A 26,218-nucleotide genomic window follows, 5' to 3' on the forward strand; every position below is an offset into this window, starting at 1 on the left:
CAAATATCATAATCATGCTAAGTATGATGTGGTGACTCATTTGAAGACCAAGGCATGTTACCTTGCACATCTCTCCGAATGATAGGCAGAAAGGCAATTATCCAATCATACACGAGCCTGTTGGTGTTTTGGTCACACAAAAAACATATTTACAAAGTATCTGAGCAGATATAAAAGTGTAGCTATACAAAAGCTTATCAAAAAGAAAAGAAAGAAAAAGGGAAAATATAGAAAAAGAAAATTTCTTCAAAGTAGTATATCAAATAATAATATATCATGACTTAAGGGGCACTAAGGGAACTACAGGGGTGGGACATCCAAATAAGTCCTAAACACCCTGAATGTAAGGCATGTAAGTCCGGATGGCGTGTAAGTCCAACGTTCAACCTTATAGTCTGATATCTATATAGATTTTCAAATAAACTGCTTATAAAAACAAATTTTGACCAAGGCATCAGGTGATTGAAGTCAGATTGGGGTGATTAGAGAAAGCTAAATAAGCTTTGAGAAGAGATAAGGAACAACCTGAAGTCCAAATTGTAACCATTCTTCACTTAAGCTTTAATTGAACGTTACGTATATCACAAAGTTTTGATAATCATGCTAAGTGCTATTACCTAATGTCAACCTGAGTTAAATCATAATAAGGCTTACTATGAAATGGTGTGAAAGTCATTAAACAATCTGATCCCATGTTGAGATCTTTCTATGAAAATGTTTTCAAATGAATATTCAACTGAACTTTGATCTCTTATTTCACCTTAAACTAATTTCTTAGGTCAACTCAACGTTCCGAAATGATTATCTTTTATGCAAAATTGCAATTTGAGCAAAGGATGTGTGTGAAAATGTCCAGACTGATTGGCATAGGATGTGTTGATTTCACAATCTGAACTGAAAAACATTTAAGTGTTTCGAGCAAAGAAACTTTTCTTGTTTGTGTGACTACATAGCTTTGAGTATGCTATATGCACTGAGATTCATCTATGTATTTCGATCATGCATCTTATTTTGGAGCACCTGCTATGTCATGAAAACTGATGTTATGTGTTTCGAGCATGATTGCATGTTGAGTGGTTAGACCTAAGTTTTTGAGCATAAAGAACTGAAAGATAGGAGACATTAAGTGTTTCGAGCAAAGTCGTGTGCTAGGCACTTTGGTCTGTGAGTTCGAGCTTAGGAACTAAATAGACATATTTTCTAAGTAATGCGAGCAAACTAGTGTACTAGACCCTTAAGTTTGAGTGTTCGAGTATAGGCATAGGAAGGATTAAATCTGCTAAGGATTTCGAGCATGAAGGTACTTCGAGCACATTGAGGTGTAGTAATCTAAGTCAGTCGAGCAAAGGATTTCTAAGTAATGTCGAGCATGATGCATAGTCGAGTAAGGTTCAGCAATGAGTGTGTCTCAAGTATACATGACTAAGTGAATTTTACTAAGTACTGTCGAGGACACTTCAAGTCGAGCATGATCCTATACTCGAGCAAGTGAAGTAACTTTAATTTACCTTGACGTAGAGCACAAGTGTATTCGAGCAACCTATCTCGAGTATACTAGTTCTCGAGCATCTTAAACACAAGTATGTCGAGCAAGAATTGTACTATGTACTCGAGTATAGTGGGAGCTAGATGTTATTTTGGCTATATGCTCGAGCAAGGGAGGTACATTAAATTTGAAATTAAATGAATATTGTCTGCACTAGACGACAAAAGGAGGTACTGTACTACCCAAACGTTAGGTATAAAAGGGGGACATAGAAACTTTTTAACATATTTTTTCTTCCCTCTCTTAAACCTAATTGCAAACATCTCTTGCTCGTGCATCCCCTGCTTACTCGAATACTCAATTCCTGCTCGAATATACTTTGAAATTAGTCATTAGCTCTGTTTCGACTTCGGTAAGATATCGTTATTCGATTATCTTCTCGCCAATTTCGGAATTAGGGTTTCTAATTGAATTTCTTTCTAATGGTTTACTTGTTTTTGTAAGTACGCATATTACTACGGAACAAGTTACTGAATACACTACTCTTCTCTAACTATTCTCGCTTATTGTTTCTGCTTCTACATGTACTGACGATTCTTTTCTTTTTGCAGAACTAATGGCCATGAAATTTGAAAAGAGGCATAATATGTGTGCCCAATTGGAGGTTAATGACGATAACAGGGAGGTGGAACTTATGATAAACTTCCTGAACAACTCTAACCTGAGGGTTGCCCTGACTGAGAGTTCCACAATCTATAGGAACCATATTTCAGATTTTTGAGGCCCGGCTACATACGTGGATGATGTTAACGAGAAGAGGATTGAGGCCTCTGTCCTAAATCACGATATTGAAATTACAGAAGTGTCGATAAGAGCAGCATTGAACATGAATGATAATTTTGAAGCTCAACCATCTTACTCAACCCCGAGACTATTGAGAGTCTTTCAGAAAACTATGGGTTACGAAGGGGGTGTCAAGGAAGGACAGTTTCAAAAGGGCAGCTTCCCACTAATCTACAGATTCCTAATCCATCATGTCATTCAGTCCTTATCTCTGAGGAGAGGGACTTGGACACTTTTGAGCAAGGAGCTTGCTACCTTGACAGTCGCTATTCTCTATCAGAAACCATTTAATGTGTCAAGACTCATCTTCAATGGTTTGGTATCAAATGCTGAGAAAGATGTGAATCAGAGGTTCCTGATGTATCCAAGGTTCCTGCAGATTCTGATATATAGGTCATTCCCGGACCTTCAACATACAGGAGAAGTTTTGAGATTACAAGACCCGAATATTTGTCAACGAATGAAGGATACAAAAAGTAAATTTATTGACAATGTTGATTGGGGTATTCTCCCATGGCTACTTGTTCCAGCCTTAGGGGCTATTGATGTACCGCTCACTCCGGGTAACAGTGATGATGAAGATAATGGAAGTGAAAATGATGACAATGATGGTGATGATGATCAAGGTGATGGTGATGGTGATGAGCCTGTGAATGTACAAATTGCTCATGAAGAAGAGCTGGTAGAGCATTTGGGTGGCAATGCTGGTGAATGAACCTGTGTTTGACTCAGTTGGCAATGAGATGTCTGTCTTCACTGGTGCAGGATCTGATATTCAAACTGAAAATCAAGAGGGAAATCAAGGACCAGAAGTTGAGGTGACTGATCCAGTTGATAAACCGGTTGAGGGTCCTAGCAACATGGCTACTGAGCATATAGATGATGATGAATTCATAGACACTGTCATATCAAATGTTGCTGACACCATACAGAAAATTACTCCACCAGATTCACCACCTCCCGAAGAATATCGTGATGACAATATCCCTTCCTCACCTGCCACTACTGAACCTACAGTATCTGACACTGAACAGATTCATGATACACACATTCCTTCACCACTCACATCCCCATTACATGAACCAATCATTTCCTCACCACCTGTTTCCCCACAAGCCCAAACTACTCAAGATAAAAATATACTCACACCACCAACCTCACAAACTCAAGATCGAATTACTACTGACATTGCTCAACCTACCCAACCCATCCCCACAGAACATGAACCATATAAATTACCCTCTCCAGAAACCTCTGAATCTGAACCGTTTTCTGAACCAGCCCTTAGGCCAACTCAAGAAACACCACCATCGAGCCCTAACATATATGACCTTATCAAGGAGAATGCTGAACTAGAGTCTGAAAATGTGACTTTTAAGGAATAAAAATGCGGTACTGGAGACAAGGAACAAGGCACTGGAGGCTACATTGCAAGAGGCATTATTGAGAATTCAAACCCTAGAGGGGCACTCTGAGGTTAAGAAGACCTCAGATGCACCAAAACAGGGGGAGAATGTAGAAGAAGATGAAGGCCTAAAACTGATTGTAAACTTATATGCCAATTCAAATGAGGAAAATGAGGATGAAGTTGTTGGAACATCTAATATACCTGAAATGATAAATCCAGAAGTCGTTGAAGGAGATATTCAAGTTGAGGGGGAGTCAGGAGAGAAGGAGATTGAAGTACAAGAAGAGACCCCTGAACAACTTGCCCAGAGACAAATCAAAGGCAAAGGGGTGGCTCTATCTGAGGAAGAACTTCATCCGATAACAACCTATAATGACAAATCTGGTGATGAGATTTTAGAAAAGGACAATGTTGTGGATCCTGACATTGCAGAAGTGGAGTCTGTCAACACTGTGATATAAATGATAAATCAGGAAAGACAGAGGGTGGTGGTAGAGGAAGAAGAAGAGGAAATTGACCAGGAAGTTCTTGAAGCACTGATGGAAATGAGGAGAAAGGAGGAGGAAGAAGAGAGGTTAAAGAGAGAAGCTGATGAAGCAATTAGGGCAACTTTGGAGGCATTAAAAGCAACACAAACTAATGAACAAACTCCAAGTGCACAAAGAAATGATGAACATGAGCCCATACTATCTGAGCCAGTAATAACTGAACTTGAAACTGAAGAACCTAAAACAGAAACACCAAAAGAACAAGAGCTCGGTTTAGGTCCAGTCAATCAAGAAGAGGATGAGACAATTGAAATATCTGCAAGCTCAATGGTGAAGTTAGTCATAATGAAAGATCTTATAGACATCCTGAACAAACCAGAAGGGCATCATCCTGAGATTGTAGAAGCTGCGAAAAAGGCACAGAATGATTTTCTTAACCTAAGCAAAAATTCGAAACCAGTGGTTGAAGAGCTAGTGGAAACTACTAAACCAATCATACATGAAGTCACTGAAGAAAATGAAGATACTCCTGTTAAAGAAGCAACAGTTGAAGAGATCTTTGATAAATAACCTGCAACACAAACCGATGAACCTACAATTACAGAAACTGATGGCGATGAAGTGCAAAAGACTGTGAATGAAGAACCGATTATCACTGAGCCTACAGAACCTGAAACTGAAGCAGGAGACTCTCCAAAACGAAAAGAAACAGCTGAACTTGTTACACCCAAGCACAAAAGACAAAAATCAATAAATGTGAAAGTGCACAGGAGAAGGTAAGCAAAATCTGTGGATGTGGAAGGAGATCAATCAGTAAATGTTGAAGAACCAATGATCGCAGCTCTTCACAATCTTGATGAAAAATTTGACATTGATGATGAAGAAGAAGGAGGATTGAAGGATGATGAGAGGGAGAATGTTGACAAAGCCTATCTTTTAAGCCTTGACTATGACAAGAAATAAATTGAAAGAATGTCAAAATAAAGCATTAGGAAAGAGGCTGAAGGATGGAAGAGCAGGGAATCCCAAAGAGAGTTCCTAATAAAGGCTGGACACAAGGCTGCATTTTTAAATCTACAATATTTTGGAGCATTTGATAAAATTTATAAGAATGCCTTGGTTGATGTGGCAAATTATGTTGAAAAAATGAGAAAGAAGAAAGAAAAAGAAAAGGCAGAAGCTGAGAAACTCAAAAAGAAGAGACAAGAAGAAGAGGTTAGAGATAAAACTGCCTATGAAGTTCTGAGGGCCAAACACAAAGACATTAAATTTCTTCAACTGCATGGCTACAAATACAACCAACTGGTCAATTTATCTTTTAAAGATCTTGAAAGAAAAATACAATTGGTGAAAAAGTCTCACAAAGATAAGAAATCTACTAAAGATTACCTGAGAAAATTGGATTTGAAGTTGAGAATGGAGAAGGAGAGAGAAGAGGCCAGAAAGAAAGAAGAGGAAGTCAAGAAATGGTTTGAAGACCCGCAAAGGGTACATACATTGAAGGAGATTGTAATGGAGAAAGGGATGACAGAAGAACAATTTCAAAACATGCCTCATGAACAATTGATTGATATATACAATAGAGAGCAGAAATTGTATTTGGAAACCCAAAGAAGATTGCAAGAGGGCAAGAGGAGAGCAGAGGAAGTAGTTAGAGCAGAGATGATGAGTGCTCTTCATAAAAAGGGCGCAAAAATGTCAAGATTACTGGTACAAACATATGAGACTATAAGACAATGGTATGAAGAGGCTGGGCTACATCAGTCAAAGAAGAATGCACAAGAAAGCTCAAGCAGAACCCCAAGGTCTGAGATTGTGAGGCCAGAGCCAACAAGACATTTAAATCTGCCCACACATTTCTACTTTGATAAGAGATCAAAGACCTTGAGGGTTGTTACTGAAGACAAAGAAGAAACTTCTTATCATCTTTAGAGATGATTTGAGAAATTTCTCTAAAGAGCAATTGAAGAAGATGGCTGCATTGGACTTACATGACAATCAGAATAGAAGCCAACTGGCCGGGCAACAAAAAAATGATCTCTCCAGATTTATTGAAAAACAATCAAAAAAGGGATTCCCATTCCTAAAGCAGAGGAGAAGAGAGATACGCAGCCACGCTGAGAGGGAGAAAAGAAACAAAAGAATAAATGAAGTGCATACTTTAGAACTATCCTTCTTTGAAACCAAGAAAAGAAAAACTCAAGCTAGCAGCTCACACTGTAAAAGAAAAACTTTAAGGGAGTGCTTAGCAATGAGGCTGGAGATGCTGGAGCCCAATTTTGTTGTACAACAAAATGGAAGAATTGCTTATATCTCTTATAACAAACAGAATGACTCAGTATCCTTAAGAAATGCGTCAGGAGGAACAATCGCAATAGTAAGACATGATGAAGATCTCCAATTCATACATCCTCAAGATCTTTCAAGACATTGTGGATGCAGAGTTTCCTATTGATTCCTTTGATGCAGTGGAACTCGATATGATAAAACAAAAGGCTGCCTATGTCAAACTAAAGAAAAAAAGAGCAATGGAAAGGAGCCAAAGCAGGAGATAGAAGAAGATGGAGCTTAGTGACTATTTATTTATTTTGTTCTATCCTTGTATTTTGTTTTATGATGTGTAATGTCGACATTTAAAAATTTGATGTGTAATGCCCAAAAGGCAGAATTCCATTTTATGTAATGAAATGATATTTTCTTAAATAATTTATCTTTGATATCTAATACATGTGTAACTATATGCAGGTGTGTTTTGGTGCATCTGAGCTTGTTCCAATCTACGGGGAGATTGTTGGGTCGGATTTTTTTTAAGGAAGGTTGGAATCTTCTTAACCTCCTCAGGAAATCAGCTAAGTATGGACTTCGAGCAAGCTTGGACGATCAAGCATGATTTACTACCTCGAGCCAGGTCTTCAGAACCACTAACGGTTAATTCTTCTAAGTGTTAAGGCTTCGATCAAGCTACACTTCAACGAGCAAGAGTATTTTTCCATCGAGCATGGATTGCCAATCGAGCAAACAGCTTGGTCATACAAGTTTTAACCAAGTGTTACGAGCATAGGAGGTTCGAGCATATGGGGACAAGCATGGATGAAATAAGAAGATGTCATATGTTCAAAGCAAGGACTTCGAGCATGGTTCAGTTCCCTGAGCAAGATTTACATCCGAGCATGCTAAAGATTGTTCAATAAGTCTCTTTAGACAAGACTGAAAACATCAAGAAGAATGAGCTTGCTCGATGGACTAGTTCGAGCAAAGCATGGATTAGTCAAGAGGAATGAAGCTTGCTGGAGGATAATATCTTCACTGAAGATATTCTAAGTAAAGTATGCTCGAAGACACACATCAAGCATACCTAGCATAGTGAGTCTGCTCGAGCAAGATACTTATTATGCTCGAAGACTCTTACACTTGTATTTGTTTTTTATCTTTCATTATGTAATATTCAGGGATTCTAGAAGGAATGTCAGGGTCTATAAATAGGGTCCTAGGTTTCCATTTAGGATACGGATAACAACGCGACACACGGATTATGAGAAAACATTCCAAAAAGAATATTCCCTTTTGTTTCCTCGTACCGCCGCCGCCGTCACGAAACCCAGACATTCCATTTATTGCTTCATTGAATGATGCATTTATTACAGTAAATCTTTTTCTTTGTATTTGCTTGCACTGAATATTTATTGTTGTTTTGTTTGTTATCATATCACACCTTCATTCCCATCCGTTGGATAACCTGATTCCACCGGGATATTCAATAGGCCTTTGGGTTATTGAGTCTGTGTGTTCTTGTCAACCTTTCTAAGGTGTGCACCTGACTCTCGGTCCTGACAAATAAAAATTTATATATTAAAAATCATAAGAAACCAAATAAAATTATTTTAAAGTAAATAAAAATAGTTATAAATTGTATTCATCATTTTCACTTAAAAGCAAAACTCGTCGAATCTCGTTTAAATTCGTTAAACATGTATCTCGTTCATAAAACTTTAAAATCCGTTAACACCAAAATCCCATAAGCGTTATAATATTAAAATTTTGTATTAACCTTGCAATTTAAATAATATTAAGATATTAATAAACCTTTATCCGTTGTTATAAATTCTCATTAATAAAGTTATAGTTAAAATAGCATTTAAATAATATTATAGTATAATTCGTTTTCGTTAACCATAATCGGTTTGTTAGTTTATAATTCATTAAACTTTATTTCGTTAACTTAAAAATTCGTTATCTTTTTAATTCATTAACTTTAATTAAATAACTTAGTTATAATTGTTCGATATAAATTCTCATTTAAAATCCGAACAACGTAATATCGCAACTCTCACGTTAGTGTTAAACTTAGAATATTCAGATAATCCACGCATTAAGATAATAAAATATATAACGCAGCATCTTTAAAGCTAAATAATTAACCCGTATAATCCCGTTAGTTAATCCTTAAATATTTGTATTTATTTTATTTATAGTTCGAGAAGTCCAAACGTTTCGAGTTTTTAACGCACTTTTGGTTGCTTTGCTTTCGTTATCATGCTTTTGGTTTTCATTGCAATGTTTATCTTCACTTTCGAGGTGAGTTTCTCAAAAAACCCCCTTTTTAAACGTTTTCATGTTTTGGGGTGACATATGTATCCTACAAAACTTCAAGTATTTATGATTTTGATTACAATATACAATTCACTATATGGACTTGTGTGCTACTTGATTACTGGCTCAGAATTACCTGCTCAGTGGTTGCCTCAATAAGTATGATCATACGCCCCCCTTTGCACTCAGGTCCATTTGTATCGAGTGGAAAAGGGCCTCATTTTCCGAGTACATTGGTTTCTACCAACTGGAAAGGACCTTACTTGCACGATTACTCGAGTATGTTGGTTGATACCAACTGGAAAGGACTTTACTTGCTCGTTTATCACTTGTACATGAATTGTATGATTTTTATATATGTATATAAAACTGTGGGAACTCACATGCTATGTTCATAGTTGACTTTATTTTATACATATGTTATAGGTGTAAAGATACGAGGATGAAAGTTAAAAGACACATAGCATGCCTATAGGATATTCGAAGAACAACTTATCATTTATTTATTTATTGTTTCAACTTGTATTATTTGATAAACTTGTGTTACATGATGATTTAAATGAAATAATGTTATCATGGTCACCTAATAGTGTCACGTGTGTTTGAGCTATCTGTACATCACACTCAGGCGTTTCCGCTTTAGCCAGGGTGTTACAATTTACTTTCTAGAAGGTAATTCTACCATTCGAGACTTCTAACTCCTTTGTAATTAATCTGCTTTGATTACCCGCAAAGGCAACATTACCCCTTTGAATATCTTTCACATTTGTAAGGAGATTATGGTTGCCGATTATGTGCCGAGAGCATCCACTATCCATGATACACTTGTCTCCTGAAATAGTGTTGGATGAACTCTTCACAAGAAAGTAAATGTTTAGTTCAAAAAGGTAGCCCAAGCCTTAGTCTAGGCTAAACCTTTGATTCCTTTAGTGATAAATTAATCTTAGGTTTCCATGTTAGAAGACCATTAACAGGTACTTCGACCACACTTGGTTTCATTTTCAAATTGTGCTGGTGTAACTGATGAAATTGATTTACGTTATAGATGCTTTAGATTTTCTTTTCAGATAATCATCCTGAATTGCACAAGTATTAACATTTTGACAAAGAGGTTTAACAAGCTCAACCTTTTTGCCTTTCACAATATTCTTTTCAAAATTAACCCTGATGACCTTCCTAGGGTTAACTTTGCTGAACATGATATGAGTATCATCAGGCTTAACTTGAGAAGCTTGTTTTTTCAAAATACTCTTAATTGTCGGGGCTTGTTCCTCAATTAAGGGTTTTTCATTCAATTTTACCTTAGAAATACATTTCTTTGCCACATGTCCTCTTTCACCACATGAGAAATAGGTTCTCATATCCACGAACCCTTGTGGTAAAATATCATTGTCATTGACATCAGCATTGACGTGTGAATCCATAGGTTGAAAAGAAGCAACATTTACATTAGGAGTACCCATTTTGTATTCACGTTTATTCTTGTAAAACTCTAAATTGTAACACTTAGAGAAATTTTGAGGCGAGTCCAATCCATAAGACTTTACGAATTTAATGGGTTTTAACAAACTTGATTTAACTTTCTCTTGAGATTTGTTAATCAATTTTGATTTTTCAAATTCCTTTTCAAGTTCAGTTAAGCTTGATGTATCATCAATTAATACACTCTCCACTTAGTCAGATTTTATAAGGCTCAAGGTAACCACTCGATCATTAAACACTTGAATTATTCCCTTGATCTTAAAAACCCTTCCACTTTTTACTTTATCATGTTTCACAGGATTTATGAGTTTCATTAAATTCTCATCCTAAATCACTTTCTTTTCCTTTGAAACATGTTTCATACATTTAGATGTAGAACCAAATTTACTTTCCACAAAGTCATGTGGTTCACAAAGAATATGATTTTCAAGTGGAAGGTTCTCATTTTTGTGAATCATATTTGGGTCCACAATATCTTCTACTAACATACCATGATCAGTTTTAGTAAAAACCACATTGCAATGAATTTGAGATTTTAGAGTTGATTATGGTTAGCATCTTTTAATGGTTCATTTATGTTTTATTTCTCCTATTTAATACTCTCATTCATAGTCACAGGAGGATCTATAGTAAAAGGACTATCAATATCCACTTTCTGTAAGTTTCCTGTGTCTGGAATGGATGTATAATCATTATGAAATGGAGGAGGAATCTCAACATATCCTAAACCAGCTTTTCCATTTTTCTGATGAGTATTATTTACTTCAATTATTTCATTTAACAAGAAAAATGAATTTCTAAATTTTCCCAATTTATTTTTTAACTCCATAACCTCATTGTCAAGCTTAGTGATCTTTGTTCTTGATTTCAAGATTTGTTGAAAATGGCCATCAATGATGGTTAATTTAACAGACATCTCTGCTTTCAAGTCATGATTACTAACCGACAAGGCCTTGACCTTATCTTTCGTTTTTTAATCAAGCTCAACCATTTGTCGGTAGTTATCACGAATGATAGTGAGGTCACAAACATGTTGATATTATGGTGATGAATTGATTCAATTTTAGACTTATAATTACCACAATAAGAACATTCTATTTCATTAATCATAAGTGAAATATTCTCAGTTTGAACAGAAATAGATTTATAAGAGTTAGAACGAACCTCTTAACCTCTGGCCATGAAGCAAAGGTTTCTTGATGATCATCACTTGAATCATCTGATTCTGTTTCTGATTCATCACTCTCCTCCATAAACTTATCAGCCTTTGTATATTTGAACTACTTAACTTGATCAATCACCGCCAAGTTAGCTTGATTTCCTTCCGTAGATACATTATCAAGTAGCCTTTGAGACCAATCAATGCCTTCTTGTGTTATCATTTCCTGTGACCCTCCTGGCTTTGCAAAATCAATTCCTTTAGGTTTTCCCTTGGACACAGAGTTATTAAAATTCTTGTTAGTGTTGAAGTTTCTATCTTGATTTCTTGATTCAGAAGAATATTTCTTTCTTGGCTTGTCACATTATTTGGCAAAATGGCCAAATTCCTGGAAATTATAACACTTAACGTTTAGTTTATCAAAACCGATCCTTTTGTTCAGGGCAGGCAAATCCTTCCCAGTCCTCTGTATAAACTTTTTGATCTTTCGGACGATCATTGTCATATTCCACTTTAGATCCATAAGCTAAAGATCATTGGGATAAACTTGATCATAGTCTTCATCGGTCATATCACAGTGAGCTGCCTGACCACCCACCAATTGTTCATAGGATGGCATGAACGTTCCCATGAAGGCAAAGTGTTTCTAGGCTTCCTTCATGTTCAAATTAGGTGGTGGTGTTACATTAGGAGCTTGAGCAGCAGTAAACCCCGATGAATTAGGAAATAAATTAGGCTCAGAAGCAGCTTCATGAGGAGCCTCTAGAGTTGCTTGAGAATAATAAGCAGTAAACAGAGCAGATGCACTCTTGTTCACTGGACTTGATCCACCATACAAGGTTGGATCTGATTACCTTTATAAGAACTTTGACACTTTAACTAAAACTCCCTCTTCTTCAACTTTTGCACAAAATACATTGCAGATGGGTCTTCAGTTATGAAATACCCATTTCTGTGAGAACCATCAGATAAGTTAACAAGGAAGGAGGTAATGCATTCTTTAGCGTGTCAATTGGAAGCATAGAAAATCTATTCATTTCAGCAGTCAAATGGCAAAATCTTGTTATTAGTTCTCCAACAGTTTCTCCAGTAATGAGGTTAAAGTTCCTGAACTGATACATTAACATTGATATTTTACTCTCCTTTGTATTTTCCATGCTTCTTGATTTTAAGGCTTGATACAAAGGAGCACACAGTTTAATAAGACTAAACTGATGAAAGATATGCTCAGGTAATGCCATGGTCAGTGTGGAATAAGCCTTTGTTTTGATTTCAGTGATTTCATAGGCTTTCTTCTTCTCAACAGTCATTTGGGTAAATAACTTTTCAGTATTCCCATAACTGATCTCCAAACTCTGTATACACTCGGGATAAACAGCACCCAGATGAGCTCGGAATCTCAAATCCCATTTTGGAAAGTCACAAAGATTATGAAGTCTTGGACACTTTGTATGAGATTTGGTCTTAGAATAAACGATAAACATTTGATGCATGATCGTGTTTTGAGAAGCTAGGGCATAAAAGCTTGCCCTTTTGTAAAACTCAAGGGTTTATACTTTTAACGTTGAAAATTTCAGGGATAATACTTGACAATATGTGAAATATTGAAGTAACGAATGTGGAAGAGATGTAACGAATGAGATTTTTTTCTAACGAATGGACCAGAATGAAATTACTTTAATGAATGACACTGTTCAAGCGTATGAACAATGACGAATGACGAATAAGGTTTTAACGAAGGATGTAAAACAGTGAACGAATGTGTTTCAAATGAATAGGGTAACGAATGTGAGAATGAAACGAATTAGTGAATGAATGAACAGTACGACGAATGGGTTGTTAAAACGGTTACAACAACTTTTTAACCATTTAACGAATGAGTTTAAATGGTAACGAATGAACTCAAGAAACTAATGAATGAATTCATCATCATAATCTTCAACAATTCCATATCCAAACTCAAACCAGACTTTACCAAAACAGTTCAAACTTCACCAAATCACACAATCTAATACTCAATACTCACAAACTAATTCCGAACCCAAACAAACCAATCCGAAAACTTAACTTCGTCCAAATCCAGTCCAATATTGACTCATCAGTCAAACTTAATACATTTAAACTCCACAATTCTTGCTAATTTCAAAAACTCTTATTAACTCTGAATCAATACAATTAAACTCATACAGATGATCAATTAAACATTACGATCAATCCTAGATCCATATCATTAACACTTAACATGTTTAATGCCTTCAGTTAATCAATTATAGTATCTGAATATTCTACATATCAAATCTGATCAATTAGATACTATTAGGTCTTAAATCTCTGATCAATTGAATTGTAAACTGGTTCTAAAACATATTCAATCAGACGCTGGCTCTGATACCACTTGATTGAACCAATTCTGATATAGTCTTGTGATATGAATACGTTTAGTGATGAATTATGTTAAGGAACAAAGGTTTTACATTAAGTGTATGTTGAGAGAGAAATTCAGCAGCGTAACGGCGTGTTTACGTTAAGAAAATGAACTTCGTTATAATTTACATTAATGTAGAGGTATATATATACGATGAGACATCAGTGTCTCGTTCGTTAGGCATGCCTAACGAATGAGCCTCTCATTCATCTCTATAACGTTAAGTCATTCGTTAACATTCCTAATGTATGACACTACATACGTTAAATCTCTTATTTGTTAAACATACTTAATGAATAAGCTCCATTGTTATAATCAATCGTTAACATTCCCTAACAAATGAGTGACAAAAGACATGGACTCATTCGTTAGCATACCCAAACAAATGAGCTGTTTACATTAAAGACCAAAATACCCCTATATATTAAAACTAATACAAAATACGTTAATATAAAGACCGAGACGCAAAACAATACATTAACAATCTTTCCTTCGATTCTCCGAATCTTTTTGCCAAGGCCCAACTCATAATGTTCTTCCCCTTCCAGTTATTATGAAAAACCATCATATGTTCAAGCCTTAAGGAGAGAAAAGTAAAAACAAAACTGTGGGAATACTTAAGGAATTTCCTAAATTAAAATAATAAATCTTGGATTTTGAAAATGATCTGAGAGTGAGGCATTGCCTCAGAATTGTGCGTGTGTCTTGTGTACAATATTAAGAATAAAACAATTAAATATATTTAAGCCATGAACAAAAATTTAATCAAGTATGGTACACATATAGGGACCCAAAGCATGCTACTAGGTAATTACATGTAACCACCTATCTTATAGCCTTCGGTTCTGATACCAATTTTTCACACCCCAACCTATGGCAGAACATGTGGGGCGCAACATAACTTGTATCATATCATAAAGGACACTAAAAGTAATGTGTGCCAGTTTTTAATTTATTCATTCAAATCATCGTACATAAGAACAAAACAAAATAATTAAAACCATTACATCAAACTCAAAGTAACAAATTGTTCTTTGTTTTTATTAAAACCTAAGGTCCAAACTAAGTCTTCAAAACTTCACTTTATCCCAAGCAGCTACCGGCTATATGTGTAAAAATAGATATATCTTGTTAATATAATGTTGAGCAAGTAATCACAATTTGAGATATATATGACGATAAAAATGACGATTCCTTGCGATAATGTGCATTACATCAACTTGCATAACATAAATAAAAGTGTCTTTTCAGCATGCCACTAGATTCGGACATGTTTACTCAAGTGTCATATGATCATACTATGAGGATTGAGGATGAGGATGAGATCCCAATCAACCATAAAAATTGTAAACACATAGTCATTTAACTATTAGCCACTTATCGAGCAATATCATAACTACGTAAATAGTGGAATTGTGTTTGATTATATACCTATATAATAAATAAATGATAAAGTTGTGCATGCATAAAGCCCCTAAAATATACAATACTAAAAAGGGGGTGTGACTACTCACCTTGATTGATGAATGAAAAGATCGGGTTTTGTTAAGCTTGGGTGGGTCCTCACGAGTAATCCCTTAATCCAAGTAATTAAGGCTTCTTTAGAATGCTATGGATAAATAAAGTTCAAAGAAACATATAACGCAACTAAAAGTTTAAAAAAAAACAAGCAAAATGAAATCAGTTTGGACATCTTTCTGTCACCGATTGCATAAATGTTTAAAACTATCAATAACTTCTCAAAATTATAAAAATCTCCTGTCAACTAAATTAATATGTAAGAAAAAACTTTCCTTTAGAATGATTTCCCATATTCAGACCCGAGATAGGCTAAAATAGTCAATCTTCACAGAGGGTACAATCTGCGCACTAATTTTAAAATAACGATTGTGAAGCCATAAGAAAGAATAAAAATACAAATAAATAGTCGTTAGAATCGTAACTCAATAAAGTTAATGATAGGCTTTGGCCTTGCATCGTTATTGTTTTTATGACCATGTTATTGCTTAACCTTTGTCGAACAATTATGTTGTCAAATCTGGAACATTTTAAACAACAATGTTTTTTGATGTTTTGGAATGGATTTTGACAAAAAGAATTATGAAACACTTGTGGTATGATAAACACAATATGTTTGGTCATGTATCATCAAAATCCTTATGGTTCTTGAATCAAAATAAACAAAACCAACAAAAACTTCAAGAACGTAGGAACTTGTTTAGGTGTAACCATTAAATATCATCTTACAACCTTATGGTTTTTGTCTCCTCCACCCTATACACCATCGTGTATAGATTAGGTGGGATCATAAAAATAATTATTTGATGGTCTTAGAAACATTATAACAATAAGAAAATAAGGACTGAAGAACAAATACAAGAAAACATGAACAAGAACAAAACTTTATGCCTACCTTGTGATCTTAAGATGAACGAACACACAAAAATATAAATTAAAAACTCCAATGGAAGAATTATTATTAGAGACAAAAGAAGAAAAATGAGCGAAGGAAATAAGATGAAAATTATGGGGTATTTATAGTTGTTATTATAAGGGGTAGGTAAATCTTGAGAATAAAGTTGTGTTTGGAATATGCTAGAAAGATGTTTTTTTTTTATAAAAGATGCCAAATAAAATACTTTGGATTACAATTAATTTAAGATGACTATAATTATTTATATTATATGTTAAATTATTAATCCAGATATACATGGTTCAACGTGTCAAATTAACAATTACACATATAAACAATGAAATGAACATAGATCAAGTATTTGCACATATGAAAAAAATGTTAATAACTTGAAACGAATTATTTATGATTCAATAATAGTAATAATAATAATAATAATAATAATAATAATAATAATAATAATAATATAGCGTTACATCGTGGTTATAACTTAACAAATAAAAATCAATGATAAATATAAAAATAAATAAATAATCTTTCATGAAAATCAAAATTTTAAAACGGGTCAGGTTTTCGGGTTTGAAAAATAGCAAATGTTACTTAAACGTGTTATTTTCCTTATCCAAAACATAAAACGGAGATTACAAGCGTAAACAAATAAATCCAAATTAGGGGTATCGAGCTTTATTAATGAAACCAAGTTCGTTTGCGGTGTCCCGCTTCCACCATAATTTACCATTGAAAGAGTAGATAGATTAGAAGCCTCAATATATGTTCTCCCAACTGGGCTGTAATAGTAAACCCAAACAGTACTAAGATTTTGATGCACTATACCACAAAAACTCTTAAGACCATTATAGCCGATAAGATGAAACGCTTGTAAATAAGGGCAACTAGTTATGAGACAATTTATCACTTCATCATATATATGAACGTCAGCGAGCTCCAAAAATATCAACAAATTAAACTTGACAACATCAACCATCAAGACGAAGGCAACTCACGACAATGTATAGTCAATGATTTCAACACAGAATCATATAATGTGTTTAGCAAACGGTACTTTGTCAATTCCGGCAAATTAGTAATATCATTCATCAACGCTTGCAGGCCATTCTGAAGAACTAATCAAAGGCATTGGTTCACAATATCCAATTTCGCAGTATCACATCCCAACCTATGGCGGAATATGTCAGGGTGCAACGTTGATTGTTCAGTAGATCAAAAGACACTAATTAATAGAGACAATAACAATTTATTTAATTAGCAAAATTCAAGTACACGTTTACAATAGATCGAAATCATACATACAGTAGCCTTTTAACTATATTGCTTAAAGGCATTATTAAGCGTCCTTCACTTCATCGAGCAACTTAACCTGCAGCATTGTAAAAATAATATTTGTCACACAAAGTTGGAAAGAAATCATAGGGTTGTGTGTGTGTGTGTGTATAATATTGTAAAGGCAATCCAAATACCATAATGACATCAATCAAATATAAATGTAAATGCGAGTAAGGTCATGAAAACATACATTCACCCCTGACACGAAGTCAGACTACTGGGAAGAACAGGTAGCCCTCCATGCTAACCCACTTGAGCTTTTGTTTATGTTTGCGTTTGCAAAATCAATAAACCAAATCAATCAATAATTTAAGCATGTAATCATGTAACAAGTAAGCATGTAACAAGTAATCATATAACAAGTATATATGAAAGCAATCAAGATGATAATAGTTTGGATCATGTTTGCGATTTAAAGGTATAAATAAATAATTGAGTTGAGATAAGTACAATGCTACACCCCCAAGATATTTGAAAAGTAAAACGAGGACCATGAATTACTCACCTTTTAAGGCAGCAACGAGTTAAGATAGTAAAAACAAACTTGCAGATCAAGTGGACCGAAATTAAGGAAAACAATGAAAAACCCTATATAAAATAAATATGACTTATTAACTAAGGATGAAAAAGAAAATATACAAAAATCCAAGTTCAATATAATCGGTCTTAAATCGAGAGTTAAACGAGTAAATAAACGAACTTGCGGTTTTAATCAAATAAATATATAAAAATTTGGTTTTTAATAATTATATTCTGTATAAATATTATTTTATGAGTTTTGGTCAGTTTAGTTTGGTTAAAATACACGAAGCGAACAATATGAAAGATTAAAGTAAATTAAGCGAGTGCTTGGGTTTTATCGGACTCGACCTATAACTAGGTCGAATTAGCTTCCAACAAACCTTATATGCAAAAACGATATGTTTAAATATTAGTTTCTGTAAAAATTTTATGTTTAACAAATAATAAACGAAAAAAGCCCGATTTTTTAAACTAACACTAGAATTCTAGTTTGATTCAATTGAACCTTGAAACGCCTCAAATCCATGGATTGGATAGAGGGATTTTGATTCAAGTATGATAAAGAACGTAAAACAATGACAAATCACCCAGAATTGGAAGAGGAGGATGAAGATTTGAAGACGGGTTTGACTTTTGAAAGTCAATGGATGAAGGACACCAAAGAACACCATGCATTCGACTTTGAGAAACGAAATTGAAGGTTTGCAAAGATGTGAAAGAGGCAAGGAGGCTTGGCTTATAAAGGAATTGAATTAGGGTTAGGGTTTAATCAATTAATTGAAGAGATTTGGTTTAGTGGGCTTTTTAACAAAAGAATACTCGGTTAATTATTTAAATCACAAAAGTTAAGGGATAAGATAGGGGGATTATGGTAGGAATTAACCTAGGAACATTCTACAATCAAGAAACCGACTCAAAAACAAGGTTGGAATAGATTTGGAGACTTAAATGAGTGAAATACATGAAAACCTAATGCAAAAGGCCCATCACGTATCGCTGATGTGGTGTGCGTGATGTGGATAATTAAGATTTGTTGATTCATACAAGATTGTGTTTTAAATTTATAAAAATGATTTCTACTAGGACAAAACCACACAAAAATAGGCAAGTGTACATATCGTATATGTAGAATAGTATTGGTAAGAACCAAGTATCAATCCGTAGACACAAATAGTTTCAAATAACGAATATTTGTTTTAAATTAACCTGAGATAATAATCATTCAAAGGTGGTTTTTAAACTACTTTCTTTTTAAATTAAATTAAATTATATAAAATAGGTGAACAAGGAGATAAGTTTTCAGACAAGAAAATCAATAACTAAAGGTTACCATCTTAAATCAAGAATCCACTTCATTCTTTCTTGATGATTATTATGATGAATATGTGCCTCATCTGATCTTGAAACACTATGTCTGCTGCCATCTAAGTTTGTTGCAAGTGTATCAAGTTCAGCAGCTGGATCATTTATGCTTGAGGTGACATTTGATAAAAATTAGGAGGAACAGGCTGTAACGGACCCTGAGGGCGATTGAAAACCATGTAAGAAGGCTCAGGCCGTTACATAACAGATGGACTTGCCGGAGCCCTCATTTGTGCTTACGGGCTTGGCATCGCTGATAACACAGTCTGTGGAATCTCTCCAAATCTTGGATCAACAAAACTAGTAGTTGTCAACGTGATAGTAGGAGAAACTGCTGGAGTAATAGGCACCACAGGAGTTGGAGTAGGAGAAGTAGGAATCACATGAGCTAAAGAAGCAGGAACATAAATATGTATAGACGGTCTGATAATAGGAATCGAAGGCTAACTCGGAATTTCAATACCAATTCCCCGTCTAACCCTCTGCTTCTTTGGTGTGTTTGTTTTCTCAACCATAGGCTCTTTTCCCTTACGCCTACGAATCTCAGCACTGCTCAAACTTCTGCTCAGACCATGACCACCATCATTACCACCCCTCCCCCCCCCCGGCACCACCATCACCACTTTCACGCTCTGAATTTGAGTCATCGTGAGCCCAGCGATCATTAGGTGGGGGAAATATAGTCAATATAGGCAAGATGGCCAACCAAGCGCTTATATCGCGGTCGATCATGTAGCAGTTGTCCACGATAAGTCTGAATCCTCCGAATAGTATCCAAATTCATGTGGTTGAGTAGCATAATATCAGCCCTGTTTGTCGGATCTTTCAATAAATTTGGCTGCAAGTCGTTGATGATGAGTTGGAGAAATCGCGGATACATTAGAAACTTTTCTGATGAGTTTTGCAGTTCTCCTTTAAATGATAAAAGATCATATCTGAGAAGTTGAATGGCTTAGTAAGAACTAAAGCCAAAAAAGTTGACTACAACAAGATTCTGCACTCGTCAAAACCTCCTTTCCGTCCTCCCAGACAATGAATAAGTACGTGTAACAGGTACTTATATTGTTCACACAAATACGCCTTATTATACATTGATCGATCCAAGTCCCCCTTGTACCTCACACGCCCAAACAAACCTCTTATCAATGTCCTATCAAACTCACAACGGTCATCTACCATATCTCCAAACCCTAACACATCCCTTATCACGGAAACATCAATCACTGTCGGTTTACCCTGTACCTTGGCCTCGATTTGGTTCTCCCCCTCAATGTATCGAGCAAGTTATTCGTTACTTTCATGAATAAGCTCTATCATTCATCAAATACTAACGAATAATACATTATAACAACCTTTTGACTAATAGAGTCAAAGTCAAAATTAACAAAAACCCAGAAAGTGAAAGACGATTCATCCTAATATGATCAACTAATATTACATCTAAGAATCATATTATACTTAGTTTTAGGGATTTAAAAGTGTCGTATCAATTTATATTCTTAAACCGTCAATTGCTCATCGATTAAAGATCCAAATCATATAAAATCGATATGCATTTGGTCGCCAGTACCTGTAGATTAATATGCAAATCGTTAGAACTAGGATTATTGATGTCTAAAAATTTGGAAAATTGCAAGAGTTTTGTTTCGGAAGGCTATGTAATAGTGAAGACGAATGGCTGCTCATTCGTATTCTGGGGATTATAAACACCCAGCAATAATGTCATGAATACTACTGCGATTCATGAATTCAAACTAATGAATGAGACTCTCATTCGTTACTTTAAAAACTGCTATTCATTAAAAACCCATGAATAACCCCTTCATTCGTGAAACTTTTAAACGAATAAGCTGGTCAATCACTAACCTCTAACGAATAAGTTAAATTAAATAGTTATTCATTAGTACAGTGCACGAATTAACACATTCGCTATCAGGTAGCAGAAGTGAATGTGCATTCATAATGAATGAACTCATACATTATAAAATTTAACGAATGTCTAGTCATTCATTACACTGTAGTAACGAATAGCCATTACTTTTAATGAATTAACAAGATTTCATTCAAATGATTTAAATAATCACTTAAATACAGTTAGGGTTTCAAAGTTAATACTTTAATATTATGTACGTTAACCGATCAATCATTGATCGAAAATCATTAGATTAAGCGGATATACGTTAAAACGCAATACGTTAAGCACAAATTAACTTAAAATGTGGGGAAAGCTTTTTCATTTTATCTTGAATAGTTCGCTCGCTCGGTAAAAGCAAAAATAAAGAAGAAATAAAATCTTTTTGATTTTTTGAAATTTATATCAAAACACACTTAAAATCTTTTTCAATTTTTCATTTTTCAAACAAAAACAACGAAAATGAAATTCAAAAATGTAAATGCAATGAAAGTAATTCAATAAAGCAGTACATATTTTTGTGAGTTTGAGCAGGGAATCATATTGACTTATGACATTTTAAGCTACAATTCAATTTCGATCTTATCATGCACGTAATCCAACGATGATTGCAGATATAATTGTCCTCTTAAGCTTTACACAGACTTGTCGGAAACTTTATGATATGTTTAAGGTTCAAATAAACACGAATCATATGTAGACCCCACCTATTAGACATAACTTTTCTATCTCTTATACAGTGAAGTTTCACATGTATGTTTATCTTTTGATTATAGAATTTGATTAACTGTGACTCATGCAAAAGTAAGAAAAGTAAAAATAAAGCAGAACGTTAAAATTCTCCATTAAGATCGGTATTGCTACACGCAACTAAGGTTCCTTTTTAACAAAATAAGAAAATAAAAATAAGTTGAAGTTGTATAAAGTCTTAACAATCAATTCGGATAATCCCGTATTATCGCGTGGAGAAAGTCCAAGACTATATACAAAACACCAAGAAAATAAAGAAGAATATTCAAATCTTAACCCTCAGGTCGGATAGTCTTATCGCACAGGAGAGGATCCAAGATTTGAACAAAAATAATGAAAAAATAAAGTTGAATTTCTTTGCAAAATAAAAAAAAAATAAGCTGAATTTTTAGCAAAATTTACGCATGCACACACAGTAATCATTTAAACTTTTTGATTTTTCAAACTAGATATAGAATCATGCGTCAAGATGTGATAGCACTAGATTTGGCGATTGTTTATGTTTATATCTTATCAGTACCTATATAGTCTGTCAAACCTATCTTCGCATATCATATAGCTGGTCCTACGACAATTTTTCAATCTAATTTATTCATGTGCTAGATCCGCCAAGTCAATGTACTATCATTTTTCCTTTATGCTTTAAAAACTCATTTTGAGGAGCAGGTTTTAGTGTTTTTGAATTTTTAATATGTGAATGTTTTTGGATTTTAAATTTTATCTGTACAAACTAAAAACACAATATTTTTGTATTTTTCCCAATTTCCTAAAACATACAAAATAAATGAAAAACTTAAAAACAAACGAAAACTATACAAAATAAATGATTTAACCAAGCAATTGAACTTTAGTCAAAGTTTTTAATCCATTTATACCAAGCAAGTATTTAAAACGTGCTTTATCAAACGCCTTGGTATAAAGGTCAGCCATTTGGAAATCCATGTGAATTTTATCAAATTTATTAATTTCTTTTCATAGCAATCACGGATAAAATGATATCTGATTTAGATGTGTTTGGTTTTCGAATGCTGAACGGGATTTTTGGTGATACTAATGGCAGCTGAATTATCAATACAAATGAGCGTAGTAAGAAACTTCAAACCGTAATCCCGCAGATGCTGCTGGATCCAGAGAACTTGTGAACAGCAACTCGAGGCCGCCACACACTCTGCTTCTGCTGTTGAAGTTAAGACCGTTATCTGCTTCTTACATTACCAGGAAACAAGCCGGTTTCCTAAGAATTGACTTCCCGCTGTCGTTGACTTGAAGTTGATCTTGCACCCGCCCCAATCTGAATTGGTATAAGCCGTCAAATCGAAACTATCATCCTTGGGATACCATAACCCGACGTTAGGATTACCCCTCAGATAGTGTATGATTCGCTTAACCGCCGCTAAATGAGTCACTCGGGGACTCGACTGGTACCTGGCACAAAGACAAACAACAAACATAATATCAGGACGAGATGCAGTTAAGTACATTAAAGAACCAATCGTAGCTCATATAGGGTCGGATCCATGGTCTCCTCCAATTCGTCTGATGACAAATTGTAACCCACGGGTAGAGGTGTCAAGGAGACTTTTCCGGCAGTTATCTTGAATCGGCTTAAGACATCATTCATGTATTTTGTCCGATGAATGAAGATTCCTAAATCAGACTTGTGAACCTTGCAACCCCAAGAAGAAGTTTATCTCCCCCATCAAACTCATACCGAACTTGGTTAGCATGGTATTCTCGAAGTCCTTGCATAGTTTGTCGTTCGTCGAGCCAAAAATGATATCATCCACATAAATCTGGACTAGGAGCAAATCTTCACCAATATGCTTATAGAACAATGTACAATCCATAGTCCCCCGCTTAAAGCCACTATCCAACAAATGATCAGCAAGTGTGCTGTACCAGTCTATCGGGGCCTGGTGTAAACCAAATAGAGCCTTGTTTAATCGGTAAACACGCTCGAGATAGTTCGGATCTTCAAAAATGGGAGGTTGCTTCACATACACCTCCTCATGTGTTTCCCCGTTCAAGAAAGCTGATTTTACATCCATCTGATAAACCTTGTGTAACGCCCGCTAATTTATCGGTTTAAAGATTTCCTGCCTGTAGAGTATGTATGTTTTCTTGGGATTTGTCTGGCATCTTTCGTTGACCCGACCATCTTCCCGGTACGTTAATTTATCTAAACTTTTTCCCCAAGTTACCACATCCCTTAAACTTCGAGGGCTAATGCGTAACATCTAATTTATATCATAAAACTTTGGATTAACCTAACCCTAACCCATTAGCGGCGCCGATCGCAAGGAGAACCCCCCCTGCTCGTTTTTCTTCTGCCCAGCCAAGTTTCAGCCATGAAAACTCCAATTCCAGGTCGGTTTTATGATTTCCCATGACTTTGACACCTTAATTGATCATATTAACGCGCTTATTGGTCGTTAAGGTTGAGTTTTGATGATAACAGTTTGCTGACGGATTCATATACATTTATTGTAGGGTCAGTAACGTGATGGTAATCCATTGTTTTTTATCGATTCTTGAGTCCATGATGTTTTATTTTGAGTCTAGTTTCCAAAAAGGTGTAGTACGTAATTTTTGGACGAGATTTGAATGGTTTTTATGAATTTATAAAATCGAGTGTCAAAGCTGATGCGGGATGACGGATTCTGGTCTGTCTTACCGACGTCATAACCTTTTTTCTACAGGTCCAAATTGGTTGGTTCCACTTCTGGAAGTTAGTATTTTGAGTTAGGAACCAAACCCAATTGGAATCGTTTAATTTGGTTTGGTAATTAATTTTATAAAAATAAAACCATTTTGTTGCGCACTGAAATAGCTGCACGTACCTTGCTGTGTTGAAGGAATTTTTATAATTTTTGTGTCCAATAGAAAAATATAATAAAAATATTTTTATAAACCTAAGAAATTTATTAAAGTCTGGTAAAAATTTAATAGTTTATTTCAAAGGTTATCCTATGTAATTAAATGCATCTTCGCATGCTAAAATCTACACGTTTTACTCGTTATTGATCGATAAGTTCGTTTTAGGCTTAACCGGTGGATGTTGAATTGTGTTCTTGTCGGGGCTTTTTGAAGTGAGTTTTTACACCACAATCTTCCTAGGTATGTCCCGTATATCATACTCAAAGATCATGTTCTTAGGTGTTCGTTAAGTTGATCAACTAGTTGTAGTTTGATTGTTATGTTCGGTTGTCTAGAATTGTTGAGTTGATGCGTTAATCGGTTGGATGACCAACTGAATCAGTTTGCATGGCCCTAGGGGAGTCTAAGGGCTGTGGGAAAATTATTTTTTTGATGCTCGGGGCTGTTTTGGTTGGTGCTTGGTCAATCGAGTCAGCGGTGCGTGAATTTTCGTTTAAATGTTAAATTGAGAGTTGTAAAAAGGAACCGTCAACCCTATCAACTCGGGTGACATAATTATGATGAATGAAAAGATTAAAATGGGAATTTGGTCCATTTGGGGCTGATTCATTTAACAATTGGTTTTAAGGTTTATTACGCGCGTATTCGACTCGATTTGATTACCGACGGGCGAGTTGTGCATCATGGTTAGCCCCGACCATAATCGTAGGGTGGATTTGGTTAATTGAAAGGTCTTAGGGGCCGAGGTAAAGTTGTTGGGCCTTGGGCCAAGTTGTTGGGCCTTGGGCCAAGATGTTGGGCATTGGGCCAAGTTGTTGGGCCTTGGGCTAAAGTGTTTGGCTTGAACGGCCCATTAGGCAAGAGTGTTCTTACGATCTAGTTTAGTAACGCGTTGTGTATAATTTACAGGCCCTTACTTGTGATTGTGTACTTAGGGACTTCCTAGCTCGTTGCAGGTGTTCGATTGACTTCAGGTGAGTTCTCGATGCCCCGTTTAACTCTTTTTAAGTTTTGGGCTAGCATGCACACCTAAGCGATTTTGCTTGATGAAATGTTTTAAACGATTTTACATAGGCTTGCTAGTATTGGTAGGCCTTGGAATGTTAAAGAATGTATGTATGTATGTATGTATATATATATATTAGAATGGCCAATAT

Source organism: Bidens hawaiensis, unplaced genomic scaffold (assembly GCF_021521415.1).
Source record: "Bidens hawaiensis isolate Kalapana, Puna unplaced genomic scaffold, B.hawaiensis_p1.1 tig00037207_1, whole genome shotgun sequence".
Taxonomy (NCBI): Eukaryota; Viridiplantae; Streptophyta; class Magnoliopsida; order Asterales; family Asteraceae; genus Bidens; species Bidens hawaiensis.